The sequence below is a fragment of the Ictidomys tridecemlineatus genome, chromosome 13 (assembly GCF_052094955.1).
Source record: "Ictidomys tridecemlineatus isolate mIctTri1 chromosome 13, mIctTri1.hap1, whole genome shotgun sequence".
Taxonomy (NCBI): Eukaryota; Metazoa; Chordata; class Mammalia; order Rodentia; family Sciuridae; genus Ictidomys; species Ictidomys tridecemlineatus.
This window is the reverse complement of record NC_135489.1, coordinates 96054619-96080988: the sequence shown is the minus strand read 5'-3', so window position 1 is coordinate 96080988 and position 26370 is coordinate 96054619. Positions and strand designations below refer to the sequence as shown.

At 48.8% G+C, this 26370-nt stretch overlaps 1 protein-coding gene and 1 long non-coding RNA gene across 3 annotated transcripts in view; one reads left to right on the top strand and one right to left on the bottom strand.

Moving 5' to 3' along the window:
- The window catches only part of LOC144370058 (putative serine protease 47), a 405363-nt gene that overhangs the window by 264239 nt on the left and 114754 nt on the right, over window positions 1-26370 (top strand). The gene's annotated exons all lie outside the window — the stretch shown is intronic.
- On the bottom strand, window positions 1875-7694 carry LOC144370042 (uncharacterized). The gene is made up of 3 exons (XR_013429966.1): window positions 7528-7694; window positions 4381-7339; window positions 1875-2369 (listed from the first exon to the last, which is right to left on the bottom strand). It is a non-coding gene; the product is annotated as an uncharacterized LOC144370042 (long non-coding RNA).

The following is a 26370-nucleotide window of genomic DNA, read 5'->3' as shown; positions in this document are numbered from 1 at the left end:
TGATAATGCTCTCCCCATAGGGCTGCTTGAAACCCTGCTCCAGGCCCAGCCAGTCACTCCCTCTCCTGAAGGCAGTATCTGGAGCTCACATTTGGGAGGGGTCATAAAAAGTCTCTCCTGGGTGATTGAGGCTGGGTTAGGGCAGCCTACAGAAGAGGGGAAAAACAGGCCTTCAAACTCTTTCAAAGTGGCATTGGGCTTACTCCTCTGTCACTACATGCTTCCTATAACATCTCAAGCAGTTTCTGAACCTTATATGCTTCAGCTCACCATTGAAAATAAATGACACTGAGTACTTGAGTTGCTTCACCTAAGGAAAAACCACTTGGGTGAAGCTGATATTCGGTGGATCTGTCATGAGGACTAGGTGTGAGTTGAGATCTCTTGGTTTAGAGTGCGAGAATGCCCACGGATCAGAGAATCTCCCAGCCCCTGCAATAGGAAAGACATTGCCCGGGTCCCCAGCACCAGTCAGCCTGAGGTTTCCATAGCACCAACAGAAGGTGGTACTCAGCCCTGAACCACCCAAGCTCCCCTGACCCTGTGCAGAAGATGCATGGACCACATGCTGTGCAAATAACTCATATGCAGACCATAGTTCTGAGCAGTCATGTTGGGCGAGATCACCTGTTTTGTTACCAGATGGAAAGCTCTTGTCTTCCACCTTCCATAGAGTATGGAGCTCCAAGACCCATCAAAGATGGTGGTTATACCATCATCCATTAGTAGAGGTGCTCTGGCCAAAGGCCAGGATTGTACTTAAAGCTCCTACAGTGTCTTCACACTGGAAAGGCCATTGTTGATCCTTCAGAAGGTCAAAGACAGGGAAGTCCTATTGCTAATGTTCATGAGAGTTCATCCATTCTCCTGTCCGTAAGGGTCCAGGAAATTGAGAAATATCAGGGTAGGAAACATTTACCACTGAAACCCATAAATGGTGTCCAGTTTATGTGACCATCTGCTAAATAAAAGCTCTCCCTTTCAACAAGGGATCTGAACATTGGGGGTGGGTATTGTGAGGCCTCTGGGTTCCTGTTGGCTGCATCAAAACCTGTGTCCAGCATATTTTTGGGAAAGACAGCCACACTACTTTAAAACTTATTTTTACTGGACCCCTATTATAGGATCAGCTACATCAACAAGGTGACACTGGGATCCAACCCCAAGAGGCATGTGGACACAAGGGTAGGTGTACCCTGGGCCTTAGACAACAGGCACCATGTTCATGGGTGACTGGGCTGGGGAAGTGGACAGTGTCTACATGCCTGAAGCATCCTGTAGATGTAGATGAAAAGCACACCAGGTGTCAAAAAGGGGGCAGAGCTCTGAAAACCGCTGCCTTATGAGGATGAGCTTTCAGTCTGGCATCAGGGCCTTCTCTCTGCTTCTTGACCAGATTCCAGCCCCCACCACCGACATCTGAGAGACCTCTGGCTACAGGACAGGACCAGTCGTCATTCCTCAGGTCCACTGATTCAAACTAAGTCTGGGTTGTATGGTAGAAGTGTAGATAGCTTTTTACAAAATTGTTTTCAATATATCTGCATCAGATCACATATCTACTGAGGGGAAGCACTGCCTCCCTTACACTTGGACACCAAGTGTAAAGCCTGGCCTTCTCTGAACAATCCGGTGCTCCCCAGGGTAGGAGCAGTCAGCCAGAGCAGAGAGACCATGACTATTGCTTAGAAAGCCCCCTGGCTCCCAACTTCCTCACAGTCCACCCTATGGCAGTGCTTTCTGCCCCAGGGCCCCTTGGCTGAAGATTCCTAAGAAGACCCCTTCCTCTTCCTTCTGGAAGCCAGATGACCAAGTGGAAGGGAAAGGAGAGCACTGAGGGACAGAAGGAGCCCAGAGGGCAGCACAGCCAGAGGAACAGGAGGATGAGTCTTTTATTTGGGTTGGTTTGCTGAACTTGGCTTTGGGAGTGGCAGATGATGGACAGGGAAGCTGAGGAAAGGAGCTGTTTAGATCAACAGTGGTCTTGAGTGAGAGAAGCTGCAGCAAGAGGCCGGAGGCCTGGGCAGAGGAAATATGTAGGGCCCTGACAGTCACTCAGGGACCTGCTGCTGTAACATGAGGATAAGTGGCACAAGGAGCCAGGTCTGTGTGCACATGAGCGTGTTCCAGGGCCCGGGGCAGCCGGAAGCTCTCAGAGGCTGGGATGGAAAGTCTGTGGGAGGAGGGTCAGGCGGAGGGTCTGGCAGAGAACTCCGCTTCCTGACTTTACTGATCCAGTCAATGAAGTAGGCAACCCTGGTGAAGACGCTGGGGTAGATGGGAGGCCTGCAGTCCAGGCCCCAGCTGGCCAGTCCTACCAGGACCCAGGCACTGGGGCCATAGCAGACAAGAGGACCCCCAGAATCACCCTGAGGAAAGAGAGAGAGGAGTTAGGATGGGGGCTGAGTGGGGGCAGAAATACCAGGTGGCAATGTTGGACACCCTGGGCTGCCACTATGTGAAGCAGGGCCCTAGTGAAGGCCAATCAGTTCAAGCCCCCAATGAGGGACACCAGAATGAAGCAGCAAGAAGCTCCGGAGATGATCCTCCCAGTGGAGATCGTGTTTCCAAATCCATCAGTCCATAGCCCCTCCCTAAATACTATATTTAGTAGTACACCTGGGTAGCTGTGAGCACCATAGTTTATTCCTGTTTACTGCCGAGTAGTGCACTAGTGTAGGGATATTGTTTAGTTTATTCGTTCATTAGCCTGCTACTGATCTTTTAGCTTTTTCTTAGTTTTGAACTATTACCCAAGAAACCTGCTGTGAACTGTCTTGTAGTCATATAGATGTCTTTCTTGGACATCTACAAGTCTTACTTTCACTTCTGCTGGGTAAATACCTAACATTACTATGTCTGGATTGTATGGTAGAAGTGTATATAGCTTTTTACAAAATTGTTTTCAAAATATTTGCACCAGATTACAACGCTACCATTCGGGTATGTTGAGGGTTCCAGGTGCTTCACATCCTTGTCAACAACTGACGTGGCCAGTCATTTGAATTCAGCCATTTAATTAATGTGTAGAGGCATCTCACTGGTGTTTGAGTTTGTATTTCTCCTGTGCCTGACAATATTGAGAGGTTTTTTCATTTGCTTGTTTGATATCTAAATGAACTCTCTGGTAAAGGGTTTCTTTCAATCTTTTCAAATCTTTCCATTTTGAAATAATGTAGGATTAGGCTAGATTTGCAGGATACTACAGAGGATCTACATATCCTGCACCTAGCTTCCTCTAGTGTTAACATCTGACATAACCATGGTACAAATACTTAAACCAAGGAAGTAGAGATGGTACAATATTATTAAATAAATATTCAGATTTCACTAGGAACAAACATCCCTATTCTTTTTTAAAATATTTTTTCTTAGTTGTAGTTGGACACAATAAGTTTATTTTCTTTATTTTCATGTGGTGCTGAGGATTGAACCCAGCTCCTCACACACGCTAGGTGAGCACTCTACCAGTGAGTCTCTGCCCCCAAATATCCCTATTCTATTCCAAGATCCAATCCAGGATCCCATCTTATCTTTAAATACCAAGTTTTATTAACCTACTTCAGTCTCATTCATTCCTTCTTTTCTATGACATTGGCATTTTTGTATACTACCAACCAGATATTAGTATTATTTTTTATTACCAGGGACTGAATCCATGGGCTTTTCACGACTGTTCCACATCCACACTTTCTTTTATTTTTAATATGAAAACAGTCTCCCTAAGTTGCAAAATGTCTCACTAAATTGCTGAGGCTTGGCATGAATTTGCAGTCAACCTCCTGAACCACTGGGCTTACAGGTGTATTCCAACACACCAGGTGACCAATAGCCCCCCCAATTGTGGCTTACCCTTTATTTTTTGATGATTAGACAGCTGATATGAACTTACAGTAAAAACCCTGGGTACAAATATAATGTTAAAATACAGAAGAAAGCCAACAGTAAATCCTGTCTGCAGAAAATTCAGAATCAATTCCAAAGACTAAAAGGAAATCTGCTGGTTAGGGACAAGAAGGGAATGGAGAGTTGTGGGGAGGGCTGGTAACAGGTTGCATCAACCTCACAAAAGTCATCATGCTGTGCACTTACAAATAACTCATCCTGTGTGTATGCTACACATCAAAGTTTAAAACAGGCAACTAAAATGGATACTGTTTGAGGGTCCTCACAGCAGACAGCTTTGTGCTGGGATGGGCTGAGGAAGGTGCTGGTCTGAAGGAAGACTGATGAGGAATGGAGCCCACGGAAAATATGTAGAAGGAAGGAAGCAGGAAGTTTGGGGTCTCCACCAAGACACTTGAGGCCAACACAGGCCCCCCAGGGGAAACTGAGGCCAGCAGAACAGGCAAGAGAGCAGCAGAGCCCGACCTTACTTACTTGGCAGATGGCCTTTCCTGTTGAGAAGTCCCCCACACACAGCATCTCCTCCTGCACAGAGTACTTCCTGCCTTCTCCAGGTGTTTGCCCATAGAAGGTATTGCAGATGGTGCTATTCATAAGACTCACCTTAGCTTCCTGGAGAGAGTAGGGCAGTAACAATGGCTCTGTGAAAATGAGAAGGAGGTGAGTGACATGCACTGTGCCTTAGCAAAGAACCCAGACGACTCAGAACCCCCACTCTGCCTGACGCTCACCACTACTCTCAAGCATGGGTTTCAAACCTCGGTTCAGTCTTCCATGCTAAGCCCCCCACCCTTTTCTCAAAGCTGTCCACATACTTAGCCTATTCCTCCAACAACAGAACAACCTTTCCTGTTCCACAAAGTGGCAAATCCCACTAATTATGTGACTCCACTCCCTGGAATTCAGCAACCATTCACTCACCCACCTATCCTCTCATGAACCATTCAGTCTACTCTCTACCCATCCATTACTAACCTTTTTGCCATCTCTTTATCCACTGACCTGCCCACCCACACGTCCACGCATTCACCCATTCCTCCATCCATCTACCCATCTTCCCACACTCATTTTCCATCTACTCTCATCAATCTCTCCATTCTTTCTTCCTTCTCCCCATCCACTAACACATACGACCACCCATCCACCAACTTCACCCATCCATCCATCCATCCATCATCCATCCATCCATGCATCCATCCATCCATCCATCCAATCATCTTCCCATCCAATTCCACATTCATCCTCCCATCTGTCAATCCATCCATCCATCCATCCTCTCACCCCATCACTTATCTATTCACTTGTCCTTGTGCTAGGCATATTTTACACACTGAGGTACAGGTTGACATTTGAGTTGGAAGAGACAGAGCAAGTAGAAGAAATGAACAAACTGTTAAGTGCTATGGACCAGATAGAACAGGGAGATGACAGCAGGGATTGCCTATTTCAAAATAGTTCACATGATGGAGTAAAACTGGGAGTAGCTGAGCTGAGCTGTAAATGTCAAGAAGAAAGAAGTAATGCAAAGAGCAGAGGGGAAAGAAAGCTAGGCTGGGAAAACAGCAAAGTAAATGGTCTAGGGATGGAGGTGGCCTTGCTCAAGGAGGAGCAAAGTGGACAGTGCTGCGAGTTATCAGATATGTGAGGGATGCAGCAGGAGCTGAGGCAGAGAAGGGGCAGAGCACTGATACTATGTACAGCCTTATAGCCAAGGTGGGGAGTTGACATTTGATTCTACGTGCCCATAATAGGCCACCATGTGGGGACTTGAGTAGAAGTACACAGGATGGAAAATGGGAGAGAAATTTGGAGTCAACAGGCAGGAAACAGTGATTTATTGTGCCAGGGTAAAAAAGAGCAGTGGAGTTCCTACCAGGTGCCTTGGGACACTGTCTGGAACATTAAAACAAGACTTGGATCTTGTCTTCAAGGAAGAACCAGAATGTGTTTATACACATATGTGTGCTGGGGGCTGGCCATCCCATGACTAGGGAGTGTTCCTAACACTGGGTGGGCAGGTATTAGGCTTGTGGGCAGAGCACTCACTGAAGACATGGTCTGTCCAAAACACCTCTAACACCTCTGTTGAGAGACACGGAACCAAATGCTGACCCCATGGATGATTACAAATTTGTACTGTTCTTTCTTTCATTGAAAATACACCAGAAGCATTTCCCCAAACCATCAACAATCCTTTCTTTATTAAATCATCCAGGCATAAGCCTTTGTCTATAATTCTCTTCTTTCAATCTGACAAGGCAACACAAAACCCCAAAGCTTTCTTCATTATGCAGTTTACATGACAAGAATGGGAAGTGGACAAGATAAGAGCTAGGTGAGCTCATAGACATTAACCATTCCTAAATTGGGATCACTCTGACTTCATCATGCAGGCTCTGGGGTCAGATGCCACATGTGACTTCCCACTTTTCCCAAGCACCTTTCCAAGGATTCTCAAAGGCCTGTGTGTTTAAAGTTTGGCCCCAACCCGTGACACTATTGGGAGGTGCTGGAATCTTGAAGCAATGGGGTGTACAGGAGGAGGGTAGGTCACTGGAGGTGTGCCCTTAAAGGGGATGTCAGGAACCCGGCCCCTCCTCTGGCTCTCTGCTTCCTGGGCAGCACTGCTCCATAACTTGCTCAGGATGTAAAGTCATCCCCATGTAACATCATAAACCATGAATCAAAATAACCCTTTCCTCTTTTTCAGTCATTATCTCAGGCAAGTTTGTTTTGCTTTGTTTTTACAGTAATGGAAAGCCAACTAACAACCCGGAACGGGACAGCCCCCAGGAACAGCTTTTGAGTTCATTCAAGTCATCCCAAACCTTGGCTGATTAAACACTCAAATCAAAAGCCACAAAGACTCCAACAAACCAGATTCTTGATTCCAGTTGTTAAGGATCCCCAGATATTCAGGGACTGGGCCACATGGAACTCTGAAGCCTAGAATCATACACTTTCAGAACTAAAGGGATGTAGCACTTGCCCAGTCCTCATCTGAGAGATCATGGAAATGAGGCACAGAGGGGTCAAGTCCAGGGGCTTCAGAAACCAGCCTGGGCCTCTTGCCTGGCTGAACCACCCCTCTCCTGTTGCCCTGATGCTTCCTCCTGTCCTTCATTTCCCTTCCTGCCTCTCCCAGGCCCCCTCACTCTTCTCGGAGAGCCTTCCCCAGCCAGTTATCCAACAGGACCTTTGACTGGGCAGCTGCATGTCTGCACGTGGGAGGCAGACAGGAACCACATAGGGGGTGAAGTTCACAGGCAGGTGCAGCTGCAACATGGCAATGTCACTCCCGAAGACATAGAGCTTCTCAAAGTCTCGATGGGTGATAATCTGGTTCACGAGCATCTTCTGGGTGTGCTGGGTGTGCTGGTACAGCTGGGTGTTCCCCAGGAAGACCTCATAGTCCTGTGGTGCCTGGGATTTGCTGGAGGAGGAAGGGCCCATTATCAGCATCGTCTCTGATTCAGGGGCCCCCACTCTTCCTGCATCCTCATCCCACTGCCCACACTGCTCTGGACCCCCTTCTCCCAGCCCTGATTCCAGGCACCTTTGTCTCCTCCCTTCTAACACTCAGGAGCCTTCTCGCTCTGGGTTGATGAACATTCAACTCACATGTGTTTAGACATGTATGTGTTTAGACAGCTTCTTTCTCCTCCCATGAATGATGCTGGTCAGTGAGGATGGACAAAACCCCAGCATGGCCATGGTCTTCCTGAGTCGGTGACCTGATGAGAGGAGAAGAAGTCACAGCACACTAGGGAGTCATCAACTGACACCACCAAGACCCACTCCCTACATTAATGAAAAGCTGTGCTTCCTGACAGTGACCAGAGGGACTGGGCCCTTGTGGGCTCCCTTTTTTTAGATGCACTCTTATAGAAACTCAGTTTATAAACCTCCTTCTGATCTCTATGCATTGGCCAGGGCAGTTCCTGGGGTCTTGGCCAGACTGTGGCACCCTGGCTAAACATCTGAGGCATTGTCTGCTAACATCTCACTATTTTGCTGCAGATCATTACAAAATCACTTTAGGAAGACATTCACACAACTCACATCACCCATCAAATATTAGAATTCTCCTTTTCATAGACTTTGCCTCCATATCGGCAATAAACATTTCCTTCATGACTACAACAAAAAATAGAGTACTTCGAACAGCTCAAAAAGAAATCCCTTCCGTTTTAGCTATCAACCCCATTCCCCCGTATGTTTTCCCAACACTTTTGAACTATCTCTATGCCTATCTACTCTTCCCACCATTTATTTGATATGTGCAAGTGTGGCCCTTGGGTGTTCAGTTTAAGCACTGCATCTCCCATGGTTCAAGATTTAAGAACGCATGACATTCTTTCAACTTTATGTTGAACATTCTTAACTAAAACTGTCATTTCCCATGCAGCTGGGTGGGTGGGACAAGTACAATGTCACTCGTACACTTTAGGTCCACTGCCTTGATTCATTTCAAGTTGAGAACAGTTCTGTGACCATGGCTTTTGCACCTCCAGCCAAAATGTTCAAGTGCTAATCTAGTTGTGGCCACGTCAAGAATTCTCTTGGGAAAACCCTGTTTACAGATACACTGAGATGGCAGAATCTTTTCCCCACTGGTGCTTGTGCTTAGAAGTGCTCTGGGCAGGATGTGCTCCTGGTGACCTTCAGGCTTCCTCAGGTCTAGCTGGGGAGACATTTCACTCAGGTGCTTTTGTTTAGTTGTGCAAGGCCAGGAAAAAACAGAGGGTTTTCCAAGGAGAGTCAGCAAAAGGAAGGCTGATGGGGTGATGGACCCATAAATTATGAACTTGTCACCTCCACATAGGCCTTGGAGTGCCTGGAACTTTCCTGGAGAAGGGAGGTCTCCTTCCTGTAGGTGAGAATGCTGAGAGGCATGGTGCCACTTGGCAGAGTCAGTTTCCAGCGAGATGCCTTGGACGCTGACCCACTGTCAGCAAAGGATGCCAAGGGGCCTCTAGTCAGGGAGGTGCACAATAGACCATGTTCAGGGAGTCTTTGAGTATTGGGAACAAGATTTCTCTGAGTGTAACTTTTGATTGGAGGAAGCCTAAATTTCACTCAGAGAAAGTTGCAAACCACAAGATTTCCTGCCCACCAGACCCTGAGCTGTTGCCATTCCTCCTCAGATGCCTAGTGACAAAGGCTGGGGGCCTCACTCCTACAGCCACTTTCCCTGACTTTGCTTCCACAGCATCTCGAGTGCTGAGACCAGGCAGAACCTGGCTCCCCTATGTCTCCCCTCAGAGACCTGCCCTGTCTTCCCTCTGCTCCTGTGCCAACACACCAGCCATCTGGGTGCTGCCCATGTTACCTCCTGTGACTGCACTAGTCTCCCAGGGGAACCCACTTGTGCAGTGTGCTTACCCTGAAATGTCAATGGCTGCAGGAGCTGGTGTCCCTGATGTGTGTGTGTGTGTGTGTCTGGGCTATTCAACTCTGGTCAACAGGGGCCAGACGGAGACTAGGAGAGCCACATTCAGAAGGTTGCCCTCACTCAGGCACCTCAAGTGGAGGGCCCCAGGGGCCTTCTGAGGTGGTGTGGATCACCCTGCTCCATTCCTCACAGCAGCTTCTGCCTGGAGGACCACTGTGCCTATCTCAGCCAGTGGGGGGACCCAGAACTATGGGAGCTGATGGACTTTGACCTTCACACTCCAGCAACACCACCATTTGCCCACCTGACCCCCATTGTCTTCCCAATGAATGCCCACCCATGGCCACAGGGAGTGTACGGGGAGGGTACACCAGCTGCAGTGCCACCAGACGACTCCAGTGGACCTCAGAGCATCTACAGAAACTTCAGGCACTGGCAGTGCTTCAAGATCCTGGTCCACCAGCACCTTCCTAAGACTCCACTCATGTGAGTGTTCTTCCCTGGGACCCAGAACTCCTCCTTGAGATGTGACAGGGACAGAAAAGGAGGCTGGGATGTAGGGGAACTGGAAGGAAGGTCCTGAGGGTGGGAAACAAGCTGAGAGACCCACATTCCCAGCATCATTGATCTCACTCCAGGGGAGGAAATGTGCCTTAAGTCAGTGCCCATCACAGCCCTGTGGGTGATGGAAATCTTTGTTTCCAATGGTCTTCATCATCATATGGCAGACTCAAGCTATAGTAGGTTTCTGGGGTAATGTGGGCCAGAATTTGGAGTTGGCTATCTCGCTCCATATGATGGTCCCTCTCCCAGTTATTTCACCATCTACCCTACACCTGATTCTTGTTGGCATGAGGAAATCACAACCAGAAGTGGGGTTAGGGTTGCTGGCTCCAAGACAGAACTCTACAGATATCCACACATGTTGTCCTGGACTCTTGATAAGGACACTGTGGTCATGTGGCACTCATGAGGAAGTTACTCTCTTTGAATTCTGAATGTGGATGTTCATCACTGCCCCAATTTGTGACTGTGCTCCCAGGCCATTCTGTGCACTGTCTCAGTTAGCTTGGCTGCAATACTGAATGCTATAGACCAGGTAACTAAGACTCCAGACCTTCACTTCTCAGAGATCTGGAGTTGGGAGATGCAGATGAAGGGTGCCTGATCCAGATTCCCACGTGGGCTCTCTCCTTGCTAAAGAAGATGACAGATTCGACTGTCCTCACATGACTGACATCACATCAGTGTCTCTTCCTTCTCCTGGGTGACCACTAATGCCTTCATGAAGCCCTATCCTCAGTATCTCATCAAACCTCCTAAACACTAAAGTTCATCTCCAGATACCATCACATTGGGGGTTAGGATTTCAACAGGTGAATTTTGGAGGATAAAACATTCAGTACAGGCTGGGATTGTTGCTCAGTTGTATATTGCTCGCTTAGCACCAGTAAGACACTGGGTTCGATCCTTGGCATCACATAAAAAAATAATAAAAATTAAATTCTTAAAAATCAAATTCAGCACATAACACACCATACCATCAAGGAATCCAAGTGAAATCCTACAGGCCAACACATCCCTTGGTGTTAATGTTTGATATGGGGTATAGTGTCCCAGAGCCCCAGTACCATACTTGAATATGATGGAGCAGATGTAACAAAGGTAGGAAGACATGTTGGGCCAGTTAGGCTGAGAATGGAGGGTGACATTGTGGACACTGACTGATCCTGATGAAGTGCAGCCCAGTGCTTCGGTCCCTGTCTCAATGGGAGTCCACCATGACCATGGAGGAGGCCCTGTGGAAGGGTTTGCAGGAATGGCAGTGCACCAGCTATGTTGATCAGATGGCCTTCTATGAGAAAGCAGAAAAGTGAGTCAGTTTTCAGAGCCCAGACCCGAGTGGTGGGTATCTTGGTTGCATAGCAGTGTCTGATAGGGCCTGTCACCTTCTTATGTGTTAGATCCAAGCCATCTCTCTCTCCAAATAACAGCTCCCTCTAGCTGGAAGGCTGGGATTTCTCTCTGCAACAATGGAGGTTCAGGGTCAGGGTGGGGAGGAGTAACCAGCCCAGTCACAACGTCTCCTTCTGCTTTCTTGGCTCTGCAAAGGGGAAAAGCACTGGATTCACTCAGGCCACTTGCCTGGGAACTGGCACCTCTTTACAGAGTGAGGACTACAAAAGGTCCTGAACATGGCCACTACTTCAACCTCATGTTCCAGAGAAGATGGCAGTGGAGAGTGCATGGTCAGGGACATCCAGCACCTCAGATGCCCCGAGGACCTGCCTCTGATCTTACTGCCTTTGTTCTATGAAATCCCTGCCATTGCAACAAGTGAAAAGAAGGAAAAGAACAGCCCTCATTGGAAGCAACCCAATGTTCTCAGTTTAGCTTCCATTTTCTCATGACGTCTTCTGTCCCTTGGCCTCCCAGGTGATCCTTCCAGGGCTCATGTGCCAGACTCAGTATCCCTGAATTGGGCCAGGATCCCTGGTTTCCCTGATATAAATCACATCCCTGATGAGTTTCTGGAACTTACCTGATCCGTGTGGTTCCTGGCAGAAACAGGAGAGACCTAGAATAAGGGCCAGCCAGGGGCCCTGCCTAGGTCCCTCAGATCTGATTCCTTTCAGGTGGTAGCTGATGGACTTGATGTGGTTCTTCCTGCGTAGAAGCTTCTTCCTGGGACTGGCCCAGCCCACTCCAGGGCACAGCTCCACATCCCTGCCACCAGCTCCTGCCTGGTATGGGACTAGCACCTGCCTGGTATGGCTGACCTGCTTTTCAGCTCAGCCTGTGCCTCCTTTTTCCAAACTCCAACCAGGTACATGGAGTTTGAGGCTGCAGAGGAAATGGAGGCTCCAAGGATGCAATTGTCAGGGGTCTTCCAGTGCCAACCTCCTGTACCTCCGTGGATGGATACTCCAAGGCCTCAGATTCCCAAGCTGTTCAACAGCTAGGTGGGGTTCCCACATTCCCACAGGAACTCATGATAGTGTCCAACGTCACCAAAGGGTGACTAGGTCCAAGGCAGTCTGTTGTCCTGAGTAAGAACTTTTCCTTCAGTATGGGGGATTTGGTCTTGCAAACAGAATACCCTCCTAGCACCTGAAGTTCCTGACACCCCTCGTTTTGAACTGTGTATTGACTGGTCCAAGTATGTAGCTCCTTTCTTTTTTTTCATCTTGAAAAACTGCACCTTAGTTAATAATAATAATTCCCTTTACCCCCAAGGGCTTGGCAACCACCATTCTAATTTCTCTAGTAATTTGACTAATTGGTGTACTTTATATAAGTTGGATCTTAACAATACGTGCTGTTTTTATGAGTGAGTGTGTGTGTGTGTTTGTCTGTCTAAATTCCTGTACTTATAATAATGTTCTCAAGTTCCTCCATATCGGTCAGATAGTTCCTTCCGATAGTATCAGTCAAAATTTCCTTTATTTTTCAGACCAAATAATATTTCATCATATGGGTGTGTGCTAAATTCTTAAAACCTCTCCTCAATAGACCCTTGGCAAAACAGATAATCTTTGTATGATTATGTGTGTAGAAATATCTCTTCAAGTCCTTGCTGGCTCCCTTCTGCCTCTCTGACTTCATCCCTCTCTCTCTTTAACTTATTTTCCTTGGCTGTTTCTTGTCTGTGCTTTTTATCTCCACCCACCTGTGTTTATCCATTATTTCATATTTAGATTTTTTTATTTTTATATTAAAGGATATATAAACACTATAATCTCTCTCTACATAAATTGTTTTACTTCCACCCTGAAATCAGTACCAGCATCCTGCATTATATTCTTTCATGCCTTTTGCTCTGATTGTTTACTTATATACTATATATATATATATCCTTTTTCCCTCATTTTAATCAAAATGGTATCATTTTATAAACACTACAGTGAAACTTGCTTCTTTTTCACTTGCCAATTTATTATGGATATTACAAGTAAATATAGATCTAACTACCTTTTTTTTCTTAAAAGATCTATCCTTTTCATAAATGCAATAAAATAAATAATCCTTGTATGATCACATGTGTATAAATATCTCTTCAATTCTTTGCAGGCTCCCTTCTGCCTTTTGCCCTCCTTTTGCATAAACACAATCCTATTCTTGTTTAATCAGCCAAATATCTGGAGAAGTCCACCATTCTCATACATCTATGTACTTTTTCTTTCTTAAAAAATATTTTTTAGTTGCCAGTGAACATTTATTTTTATTTATTTATCCATATGCAGGGCTGATGATTGAACCCAGGGCCTCACGCAATGCCAGGCAAGTGCCCTACCACTAAGCCACAACCCCAGCCCCACTTTTTTTTCTTTTTAGGTTTTGGGATTAAAATAAGGGCTTTGCTTGTGCTCATCACATGCCCTACCACAGAGCGACAAGATATGCTTTTTTAAAAACATGTGTGTCCTTGGCCAAACTGTAAAATTCTAACCTCATTATTACTCTGCTTCCTTCAGAGAAATGGTCCACATAATGACTGCTGATGAGTGAAGTCTTGGTTCCTTACTGTTCCTGCTTTGGAGTTGGGTGAGAGCCTCAGAGCTTTGACCAACTAACTACAACCCATGCACTCACTTGGAGACTCAAGGCGTACCTGAAGGGAAGCCGGGGCGCACACACCTGGCACCGGCACCAGTGCTGGGTGAGGAAACCTAAACTGCAGTGGAGCAGTTGCTGGAGACTTGAACTCCAGAGAGGCCATGGGAGCACTGGGGCCCCTCACTCCCTTGGGTGCTACCTCCAGGAGCCTTGTCAGGTTCTCAGGCTTTAGACCAGACTGTTTCTGGAAAGGGTATGGAGAAAATGAACTACTTTCAGAATATTTGTTCTACTATCAAGTATAAAGCCTGATGCAAGAGAAATTCTCATGTCAGGGCCTGACCTTTAGAGTTTTATCAGCATCTAACTGACTTGGGGGACAGAAACACCCAAATCCAGCTCCCTCTTTCCTTCCTGCCCCACCAGGGTGGGAATGGGTGCCAATGAGATGTGGGCATGAAGGTCCCAGCTCAGGGACATAGGCTCCCTATGAGACTGAGGTCTAATCCTAGGACCAGAGAGTGCTTCCTGTCCCACGTCCTCACCTCAGCACCACCTCAGTAGGGCTTCTGTATAATGAGAGAGGAAGGAACTGTCTCAGGATCCTCTGGGAAACTAACAGGCCAGAGGGGAGACAAAAATAAGGACACCAGAGGAAATTTAGCCTCTCACACACGGAAACACCAGAGTAAACACAAACTAATGACTCACCAGGTGAACATGAAACATCACCCTGCACACCCATGGACCTCTGCTCCTGTCACCCAGCAGATCATATGTGACTTTGTGCAGAAAATTTCAAGACAAAGAAGACAAATAAAAAAGGCTACATTTCCTGTAAGGAAGAGCAATCATCAAAACTAGGCTTATATTTAGTGGATACTTTGAAATATTCAGGTCAGCAATCCAAAATAACTGATTTATACATTTTAAGGGTTCTCATGGAAGAAACAGAGAGTTTGCAGAAACATATGTGCAATGTCAGCAGGTAGATGGACATTTCAAGAAAGAGCCAAAGGAAATGCTAGAAATCAGGGCACTGTAATGAAAATGAAGAAAACATTTAAAAAACTCATCAACAAATATCCAGAGCTAAGCAAGAATGAGTGAGCTTGAAGTTTGTTATATAAACTTCTCAAACCCAGATGCAAAGAGAAATGGGTAACAATGTCAAAATAGAATCCCCAAGAATATGGGATAACTATGAAAATTGCAACACATGCAAAATGGGAATACCAGAAGAGAAGAAAGAAGAAATATTTGAAATAATAATGACTGAAAATTTGCCAAAACTCACAACAGCCATCAAACCACAGAAATCATTGAGCAGAATAAATGCCAGAACATTCCATCTGGGCATGTCATATTCATACTGCAGAAAATAAAGACAAGGAGAAAATCTTCAAGAAGCCATAGGGGGAAAGTATGCCTTATCCACTGAGAAGCAAAGATCTGAATGACATCAGACTTTCCTTCAAAGACTATGCAAGCCAGAAAGGGGAGCAATGAAAAACATAGTGTTGAGAGGAAAAAATTCCTCTTTACCCCAAATTCTATACCAGTGAGATGCTCCTGCAAAGGAGAATAAAATGAAGACTTTCCAGTCAAATAAAATTGGAGAGGACTTGTCACCAGCAGATCTTCCTTGAAAGAAATGTTAAAAGAATTTCTTCAGTGAGCCAGAAAATGAGATCGGTCAGAAACCTGGATCAACATAAGAGAGAGCAGGAATAAGTGAAGGTAAAATCAACACTCTGAGTTTGAGATCTTAATTGAAGTAACAGATAGCAATCCATTCAAAATGATAATGCAGGACTGGATCCAATGACTAAATCTTATGAATAAATGAAAGAATATTAGCAAATTACAGGAGAGAAGAAGTGGGAACACTGCATGAATTTTGTGCACCAATCAGCGGGGGTTGTTGGTGATGGTGTCACTTGATGTTTCCCCAGGGTGCTGCCACTTCTTTCCCAAGAAGCCAGGCCTTGTCCTCTCATTGAATCACCTACTCAGGAAGGCCATGGCCATGCTCGGGGTCAGTCCAAAACCTGGGGATCTGTCCAGATCTTTCACAGACACTTTCTCTGTTGAGAAATAAATGCTGATGCACAGATAAATACAATTCTGTATTGTTCTTTTCCCCTTGAAAGCACAGCAGAAGCATTTTCCCACACCACACACAATCCTTTATTACATCTTCCTGTGCAAAAGTCTTCACCTAGAATCCTCTTCTTTCCATTTGCAAATTCAACCAGAAACGCTAGAGCTTTCTCCACACTCAGTTCACCTGACATGAACATGCAGTGGACAAGAGAGGAGCTGGGTGAGGTCACAGACATTAAACATTCCTAAGTTGTGACTATTCTGACTTCATTATGCAGGCTCTGGGGTCGGACACCAAGTGTGCCTTTCTAACACCTTTCCAACAGCTTCCCAAGGTCCCCAAAGGCCTGTGTATTTAAGCCTTGGCCCCAACCTGTGGCACTATTGGAAGGTGCTGGGAACTTTAGGAAGCTGGAGGAGGTTAGATCACTGGAGGTGTGCCCTTAAAGGGGATGTCAGAAACCTGGCACCTCCTGTTGCTCTCTACTTCCTGATCAGCATTGCTCCACAATGTGTTCCTGCCACAGTGTGCTGCCATGTCACAGGCCCAAGGCAATGGGGCCCACTGACCATGGGATGCATTTCAGAAACCATGAGCCACAATAAGCCTTTCTTCTTTTTCAGTTGATTATGTCAGATGTTTTGTTACAGTAATGAAAACCTCACTAACACCCTGGATGGGAAAGCCCCAAGGTCAGCTTCTGAGTTCATTCATGTCATCTCAAATACATGGCTGATTACAATCTTAGAATCAAAATCCACAAAGACTTAAGGAACCCAGACTCCTGATTCCAAATGTCCAGATCCCTAGGCTTTCAGGTTCTGTGCCACATAGGATTCAGCAGCCATGGACTCATATATTTTCAGATTAAAAGGGATGTAGCACTGCTTAATTCTCACCTGAGAGAGCATGGAAATGAGGGACAGGGGGCCAACGTCTAGTCAAGGGTCAGAAACTACCTGAGATTCTTCTGGGTGTGCTGGGTGTGCTGGTACAGCTGGGTGTTCCCCAGGAGGACCTCATAGTCCTGTGGTGCCTGGGATTTGCTGGAGGAGGAAGGGCCCATTATCAGCATCGTCTCTGATTCAGGGGCCCCCACTCTTCCTGCATCCTCATCCCACTGCCCACACTGCTCTGGACCCCCTTCTCCCAGCCCTGATTCCAGGCACCTTTGTCTCCCCCCTTCTAACACTCAGGAGCCTTCTCGCTCTGGGTTGATGAACATTCAACTCACAACCTCAGGACGCAGGGCTTCCCACCACCTCCTAGAACTGGAGGAGCTGAGAATCCTGGTGCTGGAAGGGTACTAAGAGGTGCCTCAGTTCAAACCCTCTTACTTTCCTAGGAGGAGCTCTGGACCATTACCATGTTATGGTTCAGACCTTAAATGACTCCCATAGGTTCATGTGCAAAAGGCTTGGGTGCTGGTCTGTGGCACTATCAGGAGATGGCAGAACCTTTAAGCAGCAGAGCCTAGGAATTGGGGGTGTGCTCTGGATGTGATGTTGGGACCATGTCCCCCCATTAGCTTCCTTGCTGCCATGAGGTGAAAAGGACTCCTCCACCATGTGCACCTGCTGTGGCATACTCTTCTCCCACAGGCCTCCTACAAGAATGTGTCCAAATCAGCATGTAACAGAGGTACAACCCTGTGAAACCAGGACCCAAAGTAAAATTTCCTCTTTTTAATTTGATTTTCTCAGGTATTTTTTCCACAGTGACAAAAAGCTAACTCATACATCAGTCGTCTCTTCAAATATCTCCCTCTGACCCAGGCATAAACATTACTACCTACTCCCTCAGGGTTTCTTTTCTACTTGGTCGTAATTGTTCACAACAAATTTTTTACACAAAAAAAGAGTGCACAAAATTGCAGCTTTCCTTTGTTCTGATGAGAACAAGAAACATCATGGTTTTGTTCACACTGCTCTCTAACCAGGAGGGCTCCTACCCATCCACAGACCTAATTCCTGTTTGGTAGCCATCCCTACAGCTCCTCATACCCACTCCCTAGGTGAGAGCATCTCTCGACCCCTTCCCTCAGTTCAGCCCTCTTTGCCCATGTCTATGAATTTATTGCTGATATGGAGGCAAAGTGTACAAAAGTCTACTGAAAACCTTAGAATTCCAACATTTGATGAGTGATGTGTGTCATGAGAAGGTCTTCCTAAAGTTTTTTGTAATGAGCTAAAGCAAAAATTTTAAGATGTTAGCAGACCACGGCTCAGCTGTTGACTGGCATGGCACAGGCTGGCCAAGGTCCCAAGAAACAGGAGACTCTGACCAAGCCTACCCAGTGCAGAGACACCAGGAGGAGCTTCTTCAACTGAGTTTCAATGAAGGTGCAGCTTACCAAGGGCATGCATCCACAAGGGGCCAGTCCCTGTGGTCACCATCAGAAAGCAGAGCACATCAGTAATTGGGGAGTGGGTCTTGCTGGTGGGTCAGATGACGTTTCCCAAGGGAGCTGCGACTTCTTCCCCTAGAAGCCAGGCCCTGTCCTCTCATCAGGCCACCTACCCAGTAAGACCATGGCCATGCTGGGGATCAGTCCAAACTCACTGTCCAGCATCATTCATGGGAGGAGAAAGATGCTGTCTAAAAATAACACTGTTTCCAGGCTTACTTCTAGAAACCTGATTAAAGGCACAGGGGACCAAGAGCCAAAAGCAGCCCTCCATCCAAATGAGTCAAGAGGGCCCAAAGCTGTCAAGAGGCATTTGATAAAAATTGTGCCCTGCCTGTGATGCTCATGGCTGCCACAATGTCTCACGGTACTCGAGCCTTTGTTTCCATACAGGTCCTCCCCTGATGATTCCACCCTGTAGTGGAGTGGCTCTAGATGACTCCACCCCTTTGGGGCCCTTCAGTGGTCCCCAGTGTGATGCCCCTCCCCTGCCTGTGCCTATGGAGAAAGACTGTGGGTATCTGGAAGGACACTGTGCAGGCCTGAGTTCACCTTTTTAGTTCAAATAAGATTCCTTCCCCATCTCCTGATGCAGACAGTCCCTCTACCACTTCCCCTTCTGCACAGCATGAGTCCTAATGAAGGCTCTTAGGGAGGGGTAGAGTTTGTATATTCAGACTCTCATCTCAACTGGAGCAGGACAGGTTGTTTGCACTGAAAACTGGCAAACTGGGCAGGTCAACCTGAGGGTGGTGAGCCCAGAGAGTGACCCAGAGCAGTGGGGAGCTACAGGAGCTGCTAGGTCTGGCCGGCAGATGATCTCCAGGGAAGTGCTGGAAGTGGCTGGCTACTGCTCCCAGGGAAGCAACAGGAGAGCCGCTACCACTAGGAGCTGAGGGTCCCTGACATTCAACATCAGGGCTGTTCACACTACAATCTGAGGGCCACCAGTCTGTCAGTCCTCAGACCTCAGAGCTGCCAACACCAAGGGAGATTCTTCTTCATGCCTGGCCCTCAGATGATTGGTAAGGGAGACGTTTAAGGGACACAGATCATGAAGTGATGCACAGGGACAAGATCCCCTAAACCAAGTGACCCCTTTTCAGTGGGGTGATGAGTGGGGTTCTGGGAGCTTGTTGGCTCTTTTCTCCCAGGATCAGTGGAAGGACCAGCCTCAATCCAGAGGCAAGACCCAGTGGACGGACACTTGTGCACCCTGGTGCCTGGCATTTCCAGTTACCTCCTCCTCTCAGTTCTCACTGCATGGTGCTACACAGACTCCATGGCAGAAGCAGCAGCCTGAAAAGATTTTTCCTGCAAATCTGCCTTTATTCCCAGTGACACAAGGCCAACAAGGTCCAACCTCCCTCCAGGCTTGAACATCCTGCCCCCTCCCTCTCAGTAGCCTCCCTCTGCCCTCCCCTTCCCAATCCCCTTCTCTTCCCTGTCCCGAGGACTAGGTGGAATTGTCCTGAGTGAGGAGGAACCCTTTGCATGCAGAATGAAGCAAAGATGAGACCTGGCCTGAGGGGCTGCCACCCCAGAGGCCACCCACCAGCCCTACTGTCCATAGAGCCTCCTTTTCTTCTCCGAGTTGCCTGGTGCCTTGCACTTCCTCTTCTGAGGCTGTGAGGTTCGAACCTGCTCCAGATGCAGGTCTTTCCCTCCAGGGACCTCCAGGGGAGGCCTGGGGCAAGGCATCTTTTCCACGTTGCGGGAACGTCCAGTGAGAGCGCTCTTCTTGGACATGGTAGCTGGAGGAGGATGGGGGATGAGGCTGCCTGTCTGGGCAGGTGGGGCCTGGGGTGCTTGGTCTCCTGAGCAGAGGGGTTCCATGTGAGGGCCCTGGCTCTGGCACAGAGCCCAGGGCAGCAGATGGTGCTGGCAGACCAGGAGGAAGTCCAGGCATTGGAGGACATCGTCCACACTGCATCCATTGGCTGTCCCATGTGGCCACCCAGAGGAAGTGTCCCCCAGCACCTTTCCCCTCAGGTTTAGGGAGGAGGATTTGTGGTTCTGGGGTGGATGGTTGGACCGGATGGCCCCCAGTGAGGGAGACACTTGACAGCTTGGGAGGATCGCAGTGTCCTTTGGACCCGCAGCTCTGGCTCTGTGGCCCTGCGCCTCTTCAGGTCCTGGGAAGTCACCTCTGGGGGCCAGTTCGGCGTGCAGACTCCTTGGTCGGTGCAGTGTTTATGTTTCTCTGCATCTTGGCTGGCAGCTGCCTCAAAAGGTCTTGAGTGCTGTTGGGAGATAACATGACCTTGGAGCACGTACAGAGGTGCTTCTCCACCAGTTCAGGAGGGGATGGGCACTGGCTAACTCTTGTTTATGCATGATGAGGGCCAGAGGGACCAGGGACAATCATATTTCCATGGGAGGTGGGAAGTGGAGCTGACACCTGTCTTGGTCTCAGAGAGACAAACTGAGGCTCTACTGGCCACCCTGCTGGGCTTCCTTTCAGGTTGATACCCTGAGCCTGTCATGACTCTTCTTCTCCTTCCTTTTTCCCCCACCTACATCCTCTGTCCTGGAGCATTCACATTCACAAAGCCATGTGTCACAGGCAGGATAGGGATAGGTATCTGCCATATCCACTTGGTGTCCTTCTCCAAGTCCCAGTAAACCTAGTGTCTCTACCTCCATAGTTCTACGTGGTGCCCCTTTCTGCTGCTCTACCTTTTGTTTCTTCCGAATCCCTGGTGCTCCTGGTGTTCCTGCACCTGTTCATCAGGTGCCCCTGCCTCTCTTGGATAACTGGTGTACCTCCTGCCTCTGGTCTGCTGGGAAACACCGCTTCCCCCCTCTACCTGGTCAGGGATGAGTCCTGCCTCCTGCTCCAGCTCTTGTGTTAGGTCCAAAATATTTATATACGGTTCAGTGCAAAGTGATTCTTCCAGGAACTGAGGGTGAATCATGGTCTCCACCTGGGAAGAGAAGGAAGACATTGTGAGTGACCCTGGTGGGAAATGGCCCCAAGTCAGGAAGGCTTCTTGGAGAACAGGAAGCAATGATGATCCCATCCTGTTCCCCACCACAGGGTTGTTAAATCCCAACTACCAGCTACACACATGTACAGAAGCACACACACATACACACACACACATACACAATGTTTGGAATCTAAGCTCCATTCTATGGGTCCTGAAACTTTGTGGACACCAAGATTGTATCCCAGCCCACCTGGTTAACAAAGTCCTCATCAACGTAGCTCAGTAGACTTGGATCTGGGTATAAATCGTCGTCCGTTGGCTGTTACTCCAGTCCTTCCTCTCCCAGATTTGCAGCAAGGTCTCCTGTGGACAAGTAGAAGGGCTCTCACATGCCAAAGTTGGTAGGCCCAAATAGCTCATCCATGAGGTCCATGAGCTCTTGGATGGCTTCAGGTGGGATCTCCTCGGGAGCCTTGGTCTCGCATGCCTTAGTCTCTGGTGCCTTGCATTTGGCTGCCAATGAGCAGGCAGGCTATGCTTTAGGGGTGGTCTTTCTGGAGGCGCACGCTAGGACAGGGAGGACCGGGATGGTGCATGGCTGGGAGATCCAATGTCTCCCAAACACCTGGTAGTAGGCAGGGTTCAGGGGACCTAACCTGGTCTACCATGCACTGGGACAACCATACGAGGACCCAAGGAAGGTACCAGTGCACCTGTTGCAACATCTAGGAGAGTCACATGGGAGGAAATTCTGAGCCACTGATATTCCACACACCCTGCCTAGCCAGACCCAAGTCCCCAGCAGATGGTGTGTTGGTTCTTTAGACAGTCAGGGGAGGAGAGGAGCTATGTACTTGGCCCAGTCAATACGCAATTCAACAAAATGGGTGGCAGGGACCTCAGGTGATAAGGGGGCTGTTCTGCTTGCAAGACCAAATCCCCCATACTGAAGGAAATGTTCTTATTTGGGACAACAGCCTCCTCTGGCCCTTGGCACCCTTTGGACACTATCATGGGTTCTTGTGGGAAAGTGGGGACCCTACCTGGCTGTTGCACAGTCTTAGGGGCTGGGGGCCTTGGTAGATCCCTGCTTGGAGGTACAGGAGGAGGTCAGCATTGGAAGATCCCTGACAACTGCATGCTTGGATCCTCCATCTCCTCTGCGGCCTCAAACCCCACGTACCTAGGTGGGGTTTGGGTAAGGGAGGCACAGGCTGAGCTGAGAATCAGGTGAGACCTACCATGCAGGTGCAAGCCCCATACCAGGCAGGAGCTGGTGGCAGGGATGTGGAGCTGTGTCCTGCCTACAGTGTGCCGGCCAGTACCAGGAAGGAGGTGCTACTAAGGAAGAACCACAGTTCTGCAGAAACACTACACCAGTCAGAACCTGAAGGGAATCAGATCTGAGGGACCCAGGTAGGGTCCCTAGTTGGCCCTTGTTCTGGCTCTCTCCTGATTCTGCCAGGAACCACACAGACCAGGTAAGTGCCAGAAGCTGGTAGGGATGCGATTTATGTCAGGGAACACCGGGGATCCTTATCCAATTCAGGCATACTGAGGCGGGGACCATGGGCCCTGGAAGGGTCGCCTGGGAGACCAAAGGACAGGAGAGGTCATGTGAAAATGGAAACTAAACTGAGAACATTGGGTTGCTTCCAATGAGGGCTGGTACTTTCCTTCTCTTCCCTTGTTAGAATGGCAAGGATTATAGAGAGAAAGGGCAGTAAAGTCCAGAGATATGTCCTAGGGGCATCTGAGGTGCTGGATGCCTCTGACCATGCGATCCCCACTGCCACTCTCTTCTGGAACATCAGGTTGAAGTAGTGGCCACTTTCATGAGTTATAATCGATCCCACTCTGTAAAAGAGGTGCCACTTCCCAGGCAGGTGGCCTGTGTGAGCCTAGAGCAACTTGTCACCTCTGCAGAGCCAACAAAGCACAAGGAGACCCTCTGGCTGAGCTGGTTACTCCTCCCCATCCTGACCCTGCACCTCAAGGCAGGGTTGGGATCAGGAGTATGGAGGCTGCAATTTCTGGGATTGTTGCAGAGGGAATGTCCAGGCCTCCAGCTAGAGGAGCCGCTATCTGGAGAGCCAGATGCCTCCGAACCAACACGTAGGTAAGTGACAGGCCCTGACTGACCCTGCTGTGCAAACCAGGATCCTCCAGCACTCAGGTCCGGGCCCTGAAATCTAACTCACTTTTCTGTAGTCTCATAGAAGGCCATCCGGTCAAAGTTGCTAGTGCTCTGCCATTCCTGCAAACCCTTCCACAGGACCTCCTCCATGGTCATGGTGGGCTCCAGTTCAGAGAGAGACTGAAGCACTGGGCTGGAATTCATTGGGATCAGTCAGGGTCCACAAGGTCACCCTCCGTTCTCATCTTCCAACGTTCCCTCCTACCTGTGTTACATCTGCCCCATCATGTTCATCTCAAAGCATTAGCATTTAGACTCCAGGACACTGTTCCTTATGGCAAACATTAACACCAAGGTCTGCAATGGCCTTGGGATTTTACTTGGGTTCTTCAGTGGTGTGGTGTACTAGGTGCTGAATGTCTTTTTATCCTCCAAATCCACCTGTTGAAGTCCTAACCCCCAATGTGGTGGTATCTGGAGACAGGCTTTAGTGTTTAGGAGGGTTTGATGAGATCCAGAGAGAGGGGCTTCATGAGGGCATCAGTGGTCTTCCTGGAGAAGGCAGAGACACTGAAGTGATGTCAGTCATGTGAGGACGCAGGTGAGCCAGACGTCTTCTCCAGCAAGGAGAAGAGAGAGGCCGCATGGGACTCTGGTCAGGCATCCTTCTGTGGGACTCCAGACTCCATAACTGTGAGAAACGAACGTGTGGGGTTTCATCTGCCCAGTCTATGGCATTCAGTGTGGCAGCCCAAGCTAACCAAGACCATGCAAAGAGTGGCCTCAGAGCAGGGTTACAAACTGGGGCCAAGATGAACATCCCCATCCAGAATCCAAAGAGAGCTTCCCATGAGTGCCACATCACCGCAGGATCCTTGGGGTTCCAGCACAATGTGTGTGGGTGTGTGCAGTGTTCAGCCTTGGGTGAACAGTACCCCGAAACCCACTTCTCCTTGTGATGTCCTTTGTGCCAGGAACAGTCAGGTCCATGGTGGAAGGTGAAATTGCTAGGGGAGGGACCATCTTATGGAGTGAGACAGGCAACTCCAAATCCTGGCTCACGTTAGCTCCGGAACCTCCTCTGACCTTGAGTCTTCCGTGTGATGGAGAAGATCATTGGAAACAAAGATTGCTGCACTCACAGGGCTCTGATGGGCACCTGGGGTGAGGCACATTTCATCTACTGGTGCAAGACCAATGTCCCTGGGAATGTTGGTCTCTCAGCTCGTCCCCCACCCTCAGGACCTCCCTTCCAGTTCTCTAACATCCCAGCCTCCTTTGTCCATCCCATGCTTTTCCCTCTGTCATAGCTCCAGGAGGAGTTCTGGGTCCCTGGGAAGAACACTCACACAAGGAAGCAAGAAAGCGCTTCCACATCTGGAGTCTGAGGAAGGTGCCTGTGGACCAAGGTCTTGAAACGCTGCCAGAGTCTGAAATCTTCATAGTTGCTCTGAGGTCCACTGGAGTCATCTGGTGGCACCGCAGCCTGGAAGGTGGGCAGTGCGCCCTCCCCATACACTCCACCTGGTGATTGTTGGGTGTTCACTGGGAAGGCGATGGGGGCCAGCTGGGCAAATGGCCGTGGTGCTGGAGGGCGAAGGCCCAGGTGCCAGTGGATCCCATAGTTCTGGATCCCCCCACTGGCTGAGGCAGGCACAGTGGTCCTTACACCAAAAGTTGCCACGAGGAATGGAGCAGGATGCTCCACACCCCCACAGAAGGCACCTGGGCCCTCCAGTTGAGGGGTGCCTGAGTGTGGGCAATGTTCTGAATATGAGGGGGCCCTGCTGGCCTCAGTTGTGGCCCACGTTGTCCAAGGGTGGACAGCCCTGGCACATATGGTTGTCCAGGGTAAGTGGACAGCACTAGAGGGTTACCCTGGGAGATGGGTGCAGTCACCCGTGGTGCCAGGGGCGGCTCCCAGAACGGCTGGTGTGTTGGCACAGGGGCAGCTGGAAGAAAGGGCATGCCCCTGAACGCAGACATGTGGGCACCAGGATTGAAGTTCATGCCTGGTCTCTGGAATGCAGATGCTGTGGAGGCAAAGAAAGGGGAGAATGGAGGAGGGGGAATGGCAGCAGGATTCAGGCCCCCAGTTTCTTACTCAGTGGGAATCTGAGGACAAATGGTCACAGCTCAGGGCCCTGTGGGCAGGGATATTGTGCAGTTTGCAATTGTCCCTGAGTGAATTTCATGCTGTGTTCCCTTTGTCATAGTTCTTCCCTGAGAAAACTGGTCCCCAGTACACCAGGGCTCCCTGAAGGCTGTCAGTGGACTGTGGCACCTCAGCTTTCCGTGCCTCTGAGAGGTCCCTTGTGCATCCTTGCCAGACAATCCATTGGCCTCCTAGGTGCCTCCCTAGAAATGGATCAATGTGACTCTGCTCAGTGGCACCATGCCCCTCCCATGCTCGCCAACAGGGTAGGGACCTTCCCCTGGGCAGTTCTAGGTACTCCAAGGTCATTTTTGAAGGTGACAGGTTCTAAGATTATTGCCCCACCACCTCCTCAGCCTTCCTAGTGCTTCTACTCCTTGTGTACCCCTCCCCTTCTTTCCTAGATTTGCACAAACAAACAAAACTCCCCTGAATAAAATCTGTCCCTAGCTGGGGGCTGAGGAACACTGAAGGTCAGCCAGAAGCACTTCCTGCTCAGAATGTGGGTGCCTCTCCCAGAATTTCCCACATCAAACACTAATGGGGGACAGATCCTGGCCTGCTGTGTCCCCAGTGTTCATTGGTCCCTGCCATGACATAGGAAGCTCTGTTTCCAGGGAAGAGGTCTGTGTGACAGACACTGAGTTCCCTGAGACCCTCTCCTGCCCTGATCAGCAATGGCTGCTGAGGTTCATGGCAGGTGATGGGATTGTGAGGATTGGGGCTTTCGAGAGATTTTCACGGCCACTGGTCATGTTGGTACTGGGCCTGGG